This window comes from Cuculus canorus, chromosome 3, assembly GCF_017976375.1.
Source record: "Cuculus canorus isolate bCucCan1 chromosome 3, bCucCan1.pri, whole genome shotgun sequence".
NCBI lineage: Eukaryota > Metazoa > Chordata > Aves > Cuculiformes > Cuculidae > Cuculus > Cuculus canorus.
The window spans coordinates 463,391-477,970 of record NC_071403.1 but is presented as its reverse complement, the minus strand read 5'-3'; the positions used below and the strand labels follow the sequence as shown (position 1 = coordinate 477,970).

General features: G+C 41.8%; 1 long non-coding RNA gene across 23 annotated transcripts in view; it reads right to left on the bottom strand.

Annotated features, from left to right (window-relative positions):
- Positions 1-14,580, bottom strand: part of LOC128851851 (uncharacterized) — a 352,018-nt gene that overhangs the window by 143,432 nt on the left and 194,006 nt on the right. For 20 of the 23 annotated variants that reach the window (XR_008449359.1, XR_008449361.1, XR_008449365.1 and 17 more), the window contains one exon: positions 9,919-10,068. The exons of the other annotated variants lie outside the window; for them this stretch is intronic. This is a non-coding gene — a long non-coding RNA (uncharacterized LOC128851851). The remainder of the gene's footprint in view (positions 1-9,918; positions 10,069-14,580) is intronic. 23 annotated transcript variants of the gene reach the window in all.

Here is a 14,580-nt window from a genome sequence, read left to right as displayed (position 1 = left end):
TAAGGAGCATTTTGTCCAAAATGGGCAAATGAGATGAACACCAGCATGGAGCCAATGTAGATGCAGCCCATAGACGCTCACACTAAATCCCGTCTCCCGACACTGGGGAGATGTGTTGTAGAGGATTGCTCTCCCATGCTCACCCAGCTTTGCGCGGCACGGTAAGTGGTCCCAGGCTGGAATATGGGCCAGGAAGCAGAAGAGAGCCCACACAATGTGTCATAGGTAATCAGCAATTGGAGGCAAACAGAGAGAGGATAGAAATCTCCTCCAAGCTCTCTTCCCCTTGCAAATCCATGCCTAGGTAAGTCATAGAGGAGAGAACCTATTTGTCCTGGTAGTCCAGCTACAAATCTAGGAAACTCCAGGCTTCCCAGCTTTCAACACAATGTGCTTTCCATTAAAGCAGATTTCTTCCAAGAGCTCTTTTAAATTAACGCTACATTTAAAGCCTAGCACACAGCTTGTCATCTATTAACAGGTCACCCAGTTCTCGTACCATCTTTACGTCCCATCCACCTTTCCATCCACCAAGAATAAAAGGGTTTTTTTGAAAATTATATCCTTCTGTATCTCACACTTTTGAATACATCTCTAACAACCGCAACAGCAAAGCTCAGCATGAAGGCTGCAGAATCAGCCATAGGATTGTCTGAAATGAGAGCCACGCACTCATCGCTGCTGGCCTGGGTTTCACCACTGATTTATGTAGAGGTGTATGTGAACTACGCTCACTCGTGAGGAACTTGTCCAATTGCAATTGGAATCAGCAAGCAGCCTTGGAGGACTGGGCACGGGCAAGTCTTCTGAGAAGGTGTTTTTGCTAAAGAAAGAAAATGAACATGGCAAACTGGCACCCAAGTAAAATATGAACCATGTAGCATTTTATTTCCTAAGTCGCGCTTTTCATGCTGCCTACCAGCTTTTAAAGGTCAAACATGAAAACTTAAGAAGTGTCTATGAGTGTATACTAGTTGCAAAGCTCTTTTTTTTGTCAGTTCTATGAAGCAATAACCCATGAAATATGGTTGACATCTCATGGGCACAGTTCTCCATGCCTGCAAACATTTAAAATTGCACTTGTGGTACATAAAAGATTTATAATGATCTCACCCACAAATATAAATTTTATTCCACATAGGAGAAAAAAGACCTAGAAGCAGAAGCAGTGAACAGCTGAATATGAGCACAGTGTCATAAATTCATAACACTTACAGCTTTTTAACAACCAGTCATAAATGTGACCGATTTCAATTTAATTTATGAGACTTTTTGATAGAACCAGGATTACCTCCTCAAAACTGAGTTTTAAAACACAGTGGGTACAATTACTGCCTTACTAGGACGTCAGTTGAGGCAAATGGGATTGGAGTGGCCATCTGGAAGGTCCTTGAGACGTGCTCCATGTGCAGGGTCAGATGACCAGATCTGAAGGGGTTCCACCAGACTGCATGGGAGCCCTTACTGCTGCTCCAAGCCAAGCAGCACATCCCTTCACAGCAGAGGCTGACACCAAGGGACGCGTTGATGGGGGCTAAGCAACTTGCCAACACCAAACCTAGCAATCTTCCTGCGGTCACTGCTGGGCGATAGGTGCAGGAAATATCAGATTCACCTCATCTCCATCACTCCATCTTCTCCCCAATACATTCACATGACTTAATTCTTGTAGCATTTCACACTTATTTAGACAGTTTTGTCTGGACTGGAATTTTTAGTGGCAGTTATTTGAAAGAAAAAGATAGTTGGGAAAGGACTGGAATACAGGAAACAGCACCAACCAAGAGAACGCAGGATGAAACAAAAAGTCATATATGCTCGCTGAAGCATGCTCCCTCAGGCATCACTGGAACAGCTCATGTCAATCAGCTGCCATGAGTTAGAAACCCTTGCTTTCCAAAACGCAATGTTACCTTCCTCCCAGAACTGTGTCATCTAAGCCTGGTACCTCTGCTAAAAAAAATCTGAATTTCAGCTACGTGCGTCTTATAAAAACTGCAAGACGAGCCCTGATTTCTGGCAAGTCAGCAGAACTGTTTATTTTCTTGGACATAGACACTGAATTTTACTTTGGATCTGGCAAGAGGAAAATTTTTTAAATACCCTGGGGACTCAGAGTTTGCCTCAGAGCTCTCTCTTTCTGCACCTGTCAGAAGTTTGAATTGTTTATTTTTTCTCTGCTGTACATATTGGCAGCTTGGAAACCTAACAAACAAACAACTTGTGTGTTTTTCCTGTACCCTCATCAGAAAAAAACAGGAGGAAGAAAACATGTTTTACTACCTAAGCTTTTCACTTCCATTTTTATCTTACATTGCACTTGTTCTTATATGTGGAAGATAACAAACAGTCCCTTGTGTTGCCTATGTGTATGTATTTGAAGGCAAAATATTATGTCACAGTGTGAAGCTGTAATATTGTGCCTATTAAAACATCAAAACGAGCCCAATATAGAAAAAGACACGACGAGGTCAAGCTGCAGATGTATCCCCAAAGGTACTAACTAACGGGGACAGACATTTTACTCCCAATCATTTTTAAGTGTGTGTTGATAACCAAAACCTAATTATTCTGGTTTTGAGTGATAATTTGTTCGCTAATAGTTGATGGTTACGTCATCTGAGGAGGTAAGAAGTTTCCTATTTTATTTCTGTTTTTTAAAAACTTTAAAGGAATTACATTTTCTTAGGAAGAAGAGCACTGATCAACTCAGGAGAGAAACTTCTAATGAGTGAGAGGTTCATGGCATTTGGTACTGGTTGATGTCCTAGTCAAACCGATTGCGAACCCTTGGAGAGCAACACAGCGGACAACATGAAATGTATTTGATATAGCGGTAGTCAACCCTGGCTCAAAAAGTAATGCTGAATTCACACAGTTCTCATAGTAACTCTCAAAGAACATTAGAAAACAACAGAGCAATTTATTACACATTCTCTAATAAACAAGAAAGCAGCTACAAACACCAACAAAAAGTTTCTGGTGTCATCACTGGGGTCTGAGAAGGCGGTCAGTGCTTTGTAGAGATGGGGGGGGGAGGTAACGCCAGTTGGCAGGACAGCCCTGAGGAGCTTGCAGAGCCCTTGACCTCAGAATAAAGTGACTAACACCAAGAGCTCTTCAGCACCTGAGAGGAGACCCTCTCTGTACCACACTGATATCACTGCAGTACCCAAATAATCTGGATGCACCCTCGACTATGATGTGGTGAAAAGCTGCAGCGGCCAAAAGCTCCAGTGATGGCCTTAGACACCACTGGTCTGATTTGCCGCTGAAAGCCCAAATTTGTTTTCCAAAGTCAGCTGTTGTAATGCAAGATGCCTATCCTTCTTAAGATACCTCTCTCAGTTTATGTTCTCCAGACCATCAAAACCAAAGAGTACTGTTTCAGGTTCAGAGAACAAGAACATTTCTCTCTTGGGGAGAAGCAAGGGAATCAATATGCATCCAAAAGTTTCACCAAGAAGTAAAGCTTTTCAGATTACAGAATAGGATATTTCGTTTTAAAAAGACATAACATCATCACCAAAATGTCTCACCTTTCCAAGAAGGTAAAGTGGATTCAAGGTGCTGAAGAAATCCCACTAGAAACTTCATCTATCACCTTCAGTGGGATCTTCCACACAAACAAAATTTGGCCTAGAATGATATTCCATTTATCTGGCCAAGGTATGTGTGTGGATTTGGATGCTCTCCTAATTTTCTACAAATATTTTATGACACATTTTTGCCTCCAGCTCAGATGAAAAGAAGAAGCTGAAGCAAGAAGAAAGAGAATTATTTGTGTAGTCAGCACGTGTCGGCGAGCCATGTCAGGCTCTGAGTGAGGCTTCTGTTGCAGTGGCAGAAGTGCAAGTCTTTCGTTTTCAGTTTCATCATAAAACTGTTAGGGAAGTAGTCTTTGTTGAAAACCTGACTGTAAGGTTTTTCTACACCTACATTTTGTCTTGCACTCACAATACTTCAGATGCTAAATTTAACATTGCCTATGTTAAGTAACCTGCAGGAGGGAGGAAAGGACAGGTATTTATATCCTAATAGATGCAGGAACACAACTTGCGTTTGCACTGGTGCTTCACCTATTAGCTAAAAATGAATATTAATTCCTCAGAGCCTGAGAAGAAGGAATAAAGGTAACCCTTTCTCCTTAAATCAGGGATCAGGAGAAATGACTGGAGAAAACCGAATAAGAGGTTTCTGTTCTTTTAGTTTTTCATGACAAAATATAATTAGTCATATTTGTATGATCTTTTTCAAAAAGTCTTTCAAATAGGGCAGCCCCAGTCCCACTGATGTGGGCTCATCTCCACTTGTACTGGGGGCAATATGACCATATTCAGGTAGCCTGTACCTGAAGAATAACTTCACGTGCTACAGAGTCTAGAGCATCGAGCTTCAGAGGAGTCGAGGAGGCTTTACTACTCGCTGCTGTCACGTCCCGAGTCTCGGTTCACTCAGTGGGAAACAGCAGCCGAGCAGTCAACCCGGGCAGCAGCTGCAGACAGCTGAAGAGCATCTCTTCTGCCTGCGGTCAAGATTTATTCAAGCAGTTTTGTATGTGCCGATATAAAAATAACAGAACCCAGAAAGGCTCTGAAACTGTAAATATTAGGGTTATCGGAGCTAAACAGTTAGCAACTGAGTCACACCAAAAGAGCAGTTATTCATCTGCAGAGCGCAATTTCAGTAGCGGATCCTAAACCTGCCCTGCTGCAGGGACCAAAACATTCTCCCTGGTTTTTCAGAATATTATACAATTGTCATCAACATTTGTCACCTCAGATAAAAACAAGTATTCAACTTAGCACTTTGATTACAGGTGGTAGAACGGCTATGGAGCTGCAGCAGACAAATACCCAAACACTGTTTGGTATGCGCTGAAGAAGCATTGCAAGTAGCATGAAGTTACTGCTTGCTCCTCTTTCTCCTCAGATGCACAAATTCCCGTGTGTGGGATGCCAAGTTTAAACTGAACTAGACACCACTTTGACATCAAAAGAACAATGCGTGATTTTAAACGACTGTTTGACAGCCTGGGTACAAAACTTCCCAGGTAAGGACTGAGGAAATGTTTTCATTTCCATTTAACTGTTCCACAACTCCGCACGTTTCGGATGCAAAACCATGCAAACCATTTACCTACCAATCCAGAATGTATTGCTAGGCTCTTAATAGTCCCCAAATCCTGTCAGGCATTTTCCCTTTACTGGAGGAGATAGCAGAGGAGAGATTTAAAAAAAATCAAAATCAAATCTATTAGGTAATTAATTGTCATTGTTAGCAGTGCTATTCCAGCACCTGTATGCATATTTATTGTGGGATCTTTTATCTACATGTACCTCAGACACTGAGCACACCACATCTGTTGATGATCGGTAACCCAGATTTTGAACTTACCTTTTGATCTTCTTGAGTTTCCTCCAGCCCTTTTCCATTGGACATTGAGACGAAACATTTAGTTACATGATGGAATACAAAGCTTTTTTCCATGAGATGTGAGGCACTGGATAACTGAAAGTACTGGAGACTCCTAGGCGGCAGACCCTTGTTGATCTCAAACATGACCAAAGGAGAGTGGACCAGCACCTTAGCCAACAACTGGGAATCAAGGAGAGACACAGGAGTTGGTGGTGTTGAAATTCAAGGGATGTTGTTTCTGGTCCTGGCACTATGACCTGGCTTCAATGAAACTGAAAAGGGAAGATAAAATGTTGTGCCCTATGCAAAGCACAAGGAAGTCTGTGAGCAAGAAAGAAGTAGAAAGAGCTAGAAATAATCATTATTTCAGCAGAATAATTGCGCAGCCACCAGAGCATGTTGAGTCACACACTCTTTCGTGTGTCACTTGAACAGCTATCAAATTCACAAAGCAGTCAGCCCCTGGAGAAACAGCTTTACTCATCACATTGCTCCTGGACACCGCGGGGGTTCTAAAAGACAGCCGGTGCAGGGTAGGCCACCAGCCTCCTCAGTCTGACCAGAGAGCAGGGCCACGTGCGGCTCTGAAGGGACACCAAGGTGTACGCACATAACGCTGCTCTTGACCACGCTACCATTTTATCTGCTGCTTCTGATCTTTCTCATTCGCCAGAAACTTCAGTCCTGAAAATTCCTCTGTCTTGAACCTGACACAACATTAAGAAGTCTCAGAACCATCAGAACACCCGTGGTGGTGGGAATAAACCTTGGCTGAAAAGGTAAGGGCTTCCATTTTTCTTGTTTAACCATATAAACACAAACAAGAAAGAAGGGATCATGGCATACCTGAGAATGTGCTGTTTCACAGAGGCTTTTCTTCACCTCCACACACAGAGCAAGCTTCCTACTACATCTTTCTTATCTACTTTAAAGCTTGTGAGGAACAGTAAACGAGTCTTATTGTTCTGCAAAGGAATGGGTAGACGGACTAGCGTAACTCAGAGTTGGCTAATGTAGACCAGGAGACAATAAAAGTCCGTTCAATTTATTGCTGGTTTAATGAAACATATTCACACTGAAGAAGTGCTACTTCTTTTCTTTTACTAGCTCCACTCACTTTATTACACAATCCTTTGCGCCCGTGCCATTAAAAATACCAACTTTCTGGACCATAGCCTCTACAGACATCTTCCACTCAGCTAATGAATATCTCCCAGACAGCATTCATTTTATTGGCATGCATAAAAGTCCTCGCTTATTTGCAAAAGTTGAATCTTTATTGGTTATTTATGCTTCATTTAGTTAATTAAGAAGTAACCAGCAACAGCCTTGGCTTATCTCATTTAGAGAACTTAGTTTGGGTCCATTTCCAGTGCTTTAACGTGCTTTATTTTTTTCCTGTACATAGCCTAAAACAACGACAAACAATCATTTACTATTATTTGTTTCTACTCTAGTTGTGTCTGAAGATTCATACTAGACTGGGCATCTGGTATATCTTCCAAACCCATGGTGAGAGAAAGTCCATCCTTCCCAGAAGCTCACAATACAAATGAGAAACAAAAAAAAAAAGTGAAAGTAAAAATTATATTATTAATGAAACGTGACTGATAAAGTGACCTACCCACAGCAACATTTGGAGCTCAGGGAAAAGCCACAGAAGTCAGAAGAGGTAATTAATTTTTTTTTCTACTTTCTGTGTAAATAGATAACAAATTCAGTTAAACTAATTTTAAATTCTGTAAAGGAAGTTTGTAGTCCTGTATCTGAAAACCAGTGAGCATATTGTAGGCACTAAAGGTGATTTTTTTGGTGGGTTTTTTTCTCTCCACATTAGGTTTATTCATACTTCTGAGTATTCACATACTGATGGTCAGCCAAGCCCAGTAACAAAGCTCAGCCTTAGTGAGCCTTCGTGGTGCTCGTTCAGTAATCAAGTCAAAGATGATGAAATAAACAGTCCTCTTGATGGACCCTCATGACTTGTACGCAGTGCCATTACAGGATCAGGCCCCACGAGGCCTCCTCCTCTCCTTCAGACGTGGTGCTGGGTGACCGGCAGGACGGTGATCCGTTCACCCAGGGACCAGCGCCTGGCACTGAAGGCAGAGAACCCCTTTGCAGCGGGGACGCTCACTAGCAAACCTCTTGTGAGACGTGGCAGAGACCCACGCGGGATGATCCACCGCCTCATCAAGTGTCTGCACAAGGCACTGGTGAACAGGAAAACAGTTGTGATTTGAAAATGTTTCCTGTGAGTGTGGAAGAAAATATTTTGTGGACAACTCTGCACATTTTTAGCAGCTTTTCAAATCTGTATCTGTGAAATCCAGGGCTGGTTTCTACCCTATCAAGTGTATATTAGGAAATTCGCCTGTTAGGCAGGTGATTGTTTTGCAGTTACTTCTTGACCAAGGTAGTAAGTGCTATGTAAATCCTTTATACTTTGCACAGGACAATCATTTTATGGGCACAGATTTTGTGCAAGGCCAGTGTAAAGAAGCAGAGGACATGAGGCACATGCAAAGCTCCCCTCTGAAACACACAGCCCAAGGTTTGCTGTGCTGTCCCCACAGCACTGTTCTCCCCAGGCCATTCCAGCCTGATGAACTTTGTAATGCAGAAAGAATTCAGAGACCTCCAGTACATTGATCTTTTGCTTATTATTACCTCCTTATACAAATACATTCATTGACTACAGTCAAGGATCTCCATGCTTTTGTTTGTCCTTGACTTGCAGTTGGCAAGAAGGAACAAAACCCAGCAATGGCTTTTCCTGCCTGTTTTACATTATTTTAATTTGTAATATTTACTGCACCGAACAGGAAGTCTCTCCCTGTCCCTGCGGGCATTTCTAATGCATTGATATACATTCTAAAGAAAGACTGCGGCTTCAAAAATAGCAGCAGCTCTGCAGTACAAAAGGTGCGTTGCTCTGAGGGAATGTTCTGCAGCCAATCTGAAGACTTCTGTGACCTCCTCCGACAAGACGAGGAAGATCATAAGCCCTACGCATTGGCCCCTCAGTCCGCAGCCGCTGTCTTGGTGAAAGCTGTAGCTGCACACGCTCCCTTTGCAGCAACCGCTGCCTGACATTGAAGTTGCCTTCGAAGACAGAGCCAGGCTAACCACACAGAGACAAATCAGCACAGCGTTGAATAGACACTTTAGACAATTTTTCTGATAATTGCACATTATTAAAATATTTCCTGAATTTGTTATTAGAAAAAATAAGCGTAAAAATAGAGAGTCCTGCATGCAGTGGCCCATCATTTTAAAAGGTAACATAAAAATCCCAGCAACATGTGACTGTGCATTGGGAGTGAAAACTGTTTAATGTCTAAAACGGAGGAAGAACAGCTAAGATATCTGGGTTGTTTTCAAAGGTCTGCCACAGATTTCTTGTATCTTTTAGGGCTAAAAGTACAGGAAACTGTCCAGTAGGTGCAGCATGCTTTGGAGCCCTGGACCTTCGGCCACCCAGAATGGGACCCAGCTGGGACACACCAGGGGTCTCTTCTGGCCTTCAGTTCAGAAAAGGAGGCTTCATCTCCCAGCAGAGCTTGGAGAAAAATCAAAGAAATCATCCAGGACCTGGGAAAAGCGTACTCTAGCTTCTCCACCAGTGACCTCCCTTAAGAATAAAAGGGTAGAGAGCAGCAAAGGCAATATAAGGAAAAAGATAAAAAGTAGGAAAGAGGAAACTTCCAGCCCCAGAAGGTCCAAAAGTATCAAAAGTCTTCAGGTTAAAAAGACTGTAAGAGTGTGAAGCGTTATTGTCTCTTACACACAAGGTGCTGCTGTGCCTTTGTGAGTTACACCGAAGGAAGACTGCACGAGCTGAAACAGGTCAGGAATCAACACCGGATTGCATACTTTGGGGAGCCGAGAAGTACAACAGACAATAAGAATACTCCACTTCCATTCATTCGTTTGCTTGAACTGTGCACCCAAAATCTGTACAGAGGTCTGGGTAACACGTCTTGCATTCTGACATTTCTAAAGTTTGACTGACAGAAAGCAGAAATGTCATCGAAAAAAAGCGCATCAACAGTAGAGAGAGGAAGAGAGGCAATTAGGCCTTCACCCTGACACATTTCCCCAGGCAAGCACGCTCAACCGAGTCAGAACTGTTGCTTGACCAGGGTCTGAGATCCCCGTGCAGAAAGCATTTAAACACACGCTTTTGATTTGAACAAAACTTGACCAGACACTTAAAGTTAAGTGCAGTTTGATGAACTGAGCTTGATGAATGGCTGCAGGATCAGACCTTTACACCACACATCTCGAAGCCGCTTTTAAAGATCCTTCACTTCCACGTTTATAATGTTGCCTTCTAGAAACATCGCTATTCAATACAAACCTTGCTTGTTTTCCTTTACAGTGGCATTAAATCCTGAAATTAAATTAATTAGTTGCTAATTTTCACTCTGTAAAAATGTGTTGACACAAGGATTATAATAAACAGTGGTTGGGGCAGATAAATAGTGAAGCGTTTACCTGACCCGGAGCCATTATTATAATTAGCTCTCTCCGACACGCTGCAGTCTGCTCTCGTGCTTCGAGCTACCGCTCACCAAACATCCAGGACACCCGCACAACAGCACCAGTTCACGGTTCAAGGCATACTCGGGAGAAGCGGTTTCTGTCCTGCAAGCAGCACAGCAAAATAAGTCTTTTAAGGCTTTAAGCGCTACTGGAATGGCTGCTATTTCAAGTTATTCTTGTTTTGTGGGGTTTCTAAGGCATCGTTTCACAGCAGAGTTGGACATCTCAGTGTTCTGCCGGGGCAAACAACAAATTTCAGCACCTCATTAGGAACAACAGCAATAAATACCCAGGGCTCGTACAGAACCGCACCCCCTCGCGAGCCTACGAGCCAACTGCGCACCACGCTTATTGCCCCTTGCCATGAATTTCCTCTCACTTGAATATCTGGCAATATTTGGGATGGAAAAAAAAAGATTTAATTTGAAGAAGACTATCAGCTGTTCTGAGTCTTTGAGTCAAACACCAGATCTTTCCACTTTCCACTATAAAATACAAACAAGTTATTTTTACAATATGAAGAATTCTGGGTTAGGTTTTTTTCATTTAAAAAAAAAAAAAACCAACAAAGGAATATATGATGTCACGGACAAACAAATATTGTGTTAGTTTGTTTCTAATAACGGACACATTTTTTAAAGTTAAGATAACAGGAAAAAAACAAGATAAAAGGAAAAAAGATGAAGTTAGTGTTGAATGAATTAATAGCAGGCAGGTGGCTGGGTGGGTGTCATGGCAGATAAACACTGAGATGAAGCCAAGGTAATTATAATTATAATCTGGCTAGTAATGCTTTCAGCTGAGGGTGTATAAAAACGTCCGCAAGTTAATACTGAGATGTTCAGATCAACCTCCTCCTTGTCTGCACCAGCAGGACACAATCTCATATATTCAGACTCACGTTTTGTGCATTTTTATTTTCTGAGCATTTCAATTAGTATTTTTTAAGTGCGCTATTCCGTTGTAACTAGAGTTCAACCAACTTTCCACTCTCCTTGTGCAATCCTGGAAAACATGAGTATGCAACCAGCCGAGTCCCTCCTGACCTCCATGCTTTGCTGGACAGAATTCACCTCTTTCTATCATTCTCTTTCGCAGCCTTTCTCTCCCCACTGTGCTATTCACGGGGGTATAAAAAGCTCAGGCAAACAGAAGTCAATGGCAGATGTGTCGGCAGCACTTCTTTCTGTAATTTTACTAAATGGATGTAGCCCATAAAAGCAGCCTTAATTAATGGAAACATTTTAAAGGCACTTATAATAAGCAGGGAAAACAACAGTTGCCAAAGGCAAACTTTATTAACAAAGTATGTTCAATTTTTTTTTTTTTCCTGAAGATGACAGAAGATTTTATGTGCGCAGTAATTAAAAGAGGTATCTCTTTATTCAAATACCTTAAAAATCTTAAAGGACTCAGGTTTGGCACGTATTTTACTTTCTGGAGGATGAAAGCGAGGGAGGACAGTATTGTTGCTCCTGTGTTACAAGGGGGGAAATGCTTTTACTGTGCCTCAAGGCTCTTCTATTATTTAGAAGTCTGAACCTGAAAGGTGCCGAGTGCTCTCAGGTCTCATTGACTTCAACGTCACCCAGTCCTTCAGCCAGCTCCAAGAGGACCTGGGGGAATGCCCAGCCTACAGCAGATGTCTCCCCCACGGAGCATCTCCTCTGGTGCACCCCATCTGCAGAAACACCAGGGCCTCGCTTCCGAGCCCGCGAGCTCTAAGGTGCCCAAGCACAGCCCTAAGCAAACTCCACTTCAGCAGGATTTAGCGACATGTAGAGAAACTCACACCTACTTAAATGTTTTACCTTCCTGGAAGGAAACAGTGTACTTTTTTATTTTCCATGGAAGATGCAAAAATGTATCCTTTTGTTTAAATATTAAGTCATTCTTTTGGAAAAAAAGTAAATAAATATTGAAGGTTAATATATCCTCAGCAGGTGAACAACCTGGGAAAATCCTCTTGTCCAAAGCAATCGCAATTCATTTTTGCCCACATACACTTTGCATCATTTTGTTGCGGCACACGGAGAAACTGAACACCCCCTATGTTCTCGTCTCATCAAAGGAAGTGGCTTCTTGAGGAAAATGCCCCCTCACGCACCATCTGACTCTGGCTTTCCAATCAAATATGAAAAGTAAAAGCAAACTGTCCCCACCATCTGTGACAAAGTCCCTTTAATTCTTCAAACACTTCTCTGTAAAACGTGGCCGTTAGTAACAGCCATACATTTTGCTACATTTGTGTATTAGCGTTGCTTTCTTTCATTCCTCATTGAGACGGAATCATTGTATCATTAACCCAGAGAAGTTCTCTGTCCTTTATAATTCCAGAATAATGAAACTCATTGGAACTTGGCGGGATTCGGTCCTGCTGACTAATCATTGGCATTGGCTAATGGCAATTTTTAATCAAATCTTATTATTAAATCAGAATATAAAAGATTTAGAAAATGCAAGGTTGCAGCTAGAGGTCATTAGTCATGAGCACAAGAAGTAATCAATACAATTATGGTTGCTCAAATTGTGTTGGATGGGCCAGGTGGCGCGGTGTGATAATGCGTTAGCCTTTCACCTCTGCTGTCCTGCTTGCACCGCAGATAACAGCAAGGCTGCTGGTTTCCATCTAATCTCTGGTGGACGCTTGAACGTGCAGAAGCCATTAAAAGGAATTTAACCAAATGGGCTAAATTCAATTCTTAGTCACACTGGTGCAAAGTTTCAGTGGGGTTATTTCAGATTTACACTTGCCCCGCTGCGATTGATATAGCCGTCTCTTCTCTAAACATAACGTATTGTATTGGGTGAGAGCCACGAGCCAGAAATGCTCACCTTGCAAAGCCATCAACAGCGTAACCTATTGTTAATCATTGTAGCACAAGTATGAAGTAATTGAAATTAAGTCATTGTGCATTTATAGTGATGCTAACGAGTGCAGAACTGGATTGTTGAACAGTTCCTTCTCATTATGAGAATGTGATACTGAGGGTGCCTTATTCTGTTTCTCTTTGGAGTGTATTTAAGAAAGGATCCTTAGGAAGAAAAGAAAGGACTAGGAAAGGCTAAAAAAAATGAGAGTGTGGGTAGCAGGTGGAGCTACAAACAATCTGTGAAAAAGCTGCACTTCATCCTAATAAATGAATTTTCCATCTCAAACTGGTGTTAACTCAATGGCACTAGAAAAGTTTACACCAGCTGTGAATCTGGCCCTACTGGCAAGCGTTCAAGCAAAAATATTACCATCCGCAAGCATTTACTTTCCAAAAGACGTGCTTTTATTTATCTCCTTTTGACAAAATGATTGGCTCAGCTCCAATGTCAGGCAATTTTTTTAAGGATTTCACACATACATCTCCGTGGGGCAGCGGCGCGGCTCTCCCACCCCTCGCAGCAGGGAGCACTGAGAAATGCCTGGTTACCAGAAGAGGTTGATGTCTGGGGCATATACACATCAGCAGTATTACCTTCACCAAGAACTAAAAAAATTCCTTAAATACTCATTTTGGACACAATTTGCTCTTACAAAAATGTCATCAATTTCACTCCGTGCCACTGTATTCCTCGCACTAATCTCCACACCCACCCGCTAAAGCAAACAAAGGAAATTCCAATACTGCAAAAATACTGTGTTCACATGAAGGTGAGATTTCCTTATGAAAGCCCAAGAGGCCAAAAACACATGGACCATCCTGAAATCTCTTTTTCTTCCTCTGTAAATAGTGTAAATATCTCCTTTTTCATACATTATGTTTCTCCTGTGTACCTTCATGTATGTATCAAAAAGAAATAAAGATCAGCCCAGCAAGCTAACCACCAACCACACAGACAGAATTGCTTTTGGAAATATTGTACTTGAAGACATTTTCATGTCAGCTGTATGTGTTCGAGTATCATCATAACATGGTGTTTACACCAGATTAATACCATATGCTGTGTGGGAATTATGTCAGGTTATAAATGGAAATACTGTATAATATCTGAAATTCAGGAGCGCGCTAGAGTCTGATTTCTGCTAATCAAAAAGAACATAAGTTTGAATAACATTACTTTTGGTTTACACATTGTAATGAGGGTAGAACCTAATTCAAGCTGCCTTTAAGTTTCGTTACACAACTGCTAAAATTATTACTAATTAAAACTGTTTCTGCATGCTATTAGTGGATTCACAACCTCATTAATGCACCCAGAAGTGCACCCACAAAACCACGGTGAGTCCTCAGATCCAACGAGAATCATTTTTCTATCTTTTTTCTCCCAAAATGACACCACTTTTCTGAGTCTCCTCTAGGCCTCTTGTGAGTCCTGTCAACACATTTTAGCTCAAAGCTAAAAGCACTTCTTTAATCTGCATTTTACTCACTGCCTAAGTAATTTAACAGTTGTCGAGCGGGTCAGGAATAGGAATAAAAGTATATGAAAGTGGGGGAAGATGAGGGATGCGAAGAACGCAGCAGAAGTGTGTCTAAACAGAAAGTGGAGTTAAAAACAGATGAGAAAGGCAAATTAAGGAGCAGAGCCCGTGCACCAAAGCCAGTAAAATCCAAGGGCGATTTCCACTGATTTTAATCAGACCCCTTGGGAATGACAGTGGGGAGAATAATGAAGGACATC